Source organism: Ranitomeya imitator, chromosome 7, assembly GCF_032444005.1.
Source record: "Ranitomeya imitator isolate aRanImi1 chromosome 7, aRanImi1.pri, whole genome shotgun sequence".
Lineage (NCBI taxonomy): Eukaryota > Metazoa > Chordata > Amphibia > Anura > Dendrobatidae > Ranitomeya > Ranitomeya imitator.
In genome coordinates this window covers 12,759,376-12,761,530 of record NC_091288.1, presented here as the reverse complement: position 1 = coordinate 12,761,530, position 2,155 = coordinate 12,759,376, and positions in this window count along the sequence as shown.

The window sequence follows — 2,155 nt, the reverse complement described above, 5'->3', positions numbered from 1 at the left end:
TGCGCCACAGACCAAACACCGAAGTCACCACCGCCACTGGGTATCGTGGACCACTGTGGGTTGCCACGCTGTCACACAGAGGACAGCGTGTGAGCAAGTGGCTGTGTTTGGCGGTGAAAACGTTATCACTGGTCAGGCATCGGCTGGTGACCACTGCTATCGTCAGCATCACCTGCTCTCCCTGATAGTAGTGAGAGTGGAAGACAATGATGAGAGTATTCAACAGTCTGCGCCTCACAATGATGAGAGTATTCAACAGTCTGCGCCTCTGCATAGGAAGAATTATGCCAGTGAGATATATAATTAGTGCAATGCATGTGTATCTTACTGTACATTTAGGTAATAAATAAAGAAATAAAAGAAAAAAATCGCATCGGGTCACTTTTTTTAATACTCAGCTGAGGGAAAGCAGACAGCTGAGGGCTGGTGTTATTATTATGGGAAGAGGCCAATATCCATGTAGCTTCCCAGGCTATTAATATCACCTCACAGCTGTCTGCGTAGCCTTTACTGGCTATTAAAAAGGGGGACCCCCCAAAAAAAATGATGGGTGGTCCCCCCTACTTTTAACAACTAGCAAAAGTTAAGCAGACAGCCCGGACTGATATTAATAGGCTGGGAAAGGTCAATGGATATTGGTCCCCTCCCAAACTAATAACATCAGCTCTCAGCAGCCCCAGAAATGGTGTATCCATTCTGGTGCTTCGCCTCGACTCTTCCCGCTTGCCCTGGTGCGTGGGAAAGCAGGGTAACTGTTTTGGGGTTGATGTCGGCACTCGTCACCACAGCCAGATTCACATGCTTCCGGTGGCCATGCTCAGAGGTCACATTACTGACGTCACCGCTCAGCACTGCATCTTTTTTCTCTTTTTTTTTTAGCTGTGTTGTACTATTAAAGCTTGTTCTTGTTAGTTAGTGTGACGGTGTGCAGTGTGATGCTCACTCATTCACATGTAAGTACATTTGCAATGGTTCTTATCTATATATATAATTGTCTAAGGGTTTTTCCGTCTCTCTGTCTGTCTGTCTGTCTGTCTGTCCTGGAAATCCTGGCTCTCTGATTGGTCGAGGCCTGGCGGCCTCGACCAATCAGAGACCGGCACAGCATCGACGTAGAAATCCCGCGTCTCTGATTGGTCGAGGCCGCCAGGCACAACGGGCACAGCGACGATGATGTCATAAAGGACGTAGACATCCCGCATCTGATTGGTCGAGGCCGCCAGTCCTCGACCAATCAGCAACGTGCACAGCGACGATGATGTCATAAAGGACGTAGAAATCCCACATTTCTGATTCAGCGAAGGGCACAAAATCGACGTCGATGTCATAATGGTTGCCATGGCGACGATGATGTCATAAAGGTTGCCTCGACCAATCAGCGACGGGCACAGTCTGCCGCGAATTCTGGAACCATCATTGTCCATATATTACAGGGACATGCATATTCTAGAATACCCGATGCGTTAGAATCGGGCCACAATCTAGTTTGTAATAATAATAGTTTGTAATTTACAGCAGCTTTTGTCACCTTAACTTTTAGCCCCAACATAACTAAATTGGCCACATAGATCTCTCATCCTTGGGAAGAAATTGCAGCATGGACAAGTCTGTGCAAATCGGGCTAGTTTCACATTATGCTGAAGTAGACATAGCACCAGTCCATAACACAGACAAGTACACGGAGCTGCACACGGATGCAGTAACATCAGAAATGTTCAGAACTGGACAGTCCAAGAATTCACATAAGCCGTAATAAGAAGATTTATTTTGTGCTCCCCAAATGTCATTTTATGACAATGATATAATAATTTATTTTATTATTACAGGATACTTTTTATCCTCCAGAGTCAGGGCTCATTGGGCAATTTACAGGAAATCTATCTAGATGACGTCAACGATCTTACATCTTCCTGATAAATTGTGACAACCTGCCGGCACCTCAGACATCAGAGTTTCACAATCTCCCTCCTGGATGTGATGTAATAAGCCACCGAGCTCTTCATGTTTGCCACATCCTTGGTCCATTTCTTTGGAAGGGAGACTGGGATTTTATAGATGGAACCCTGTTGTCACGATTTGGAAAGTTTCCGTCTTCCACTCCCCTTTATAAGAATCATATGATGACATGACAGTTCCTCTTCACATTTCTTTTACA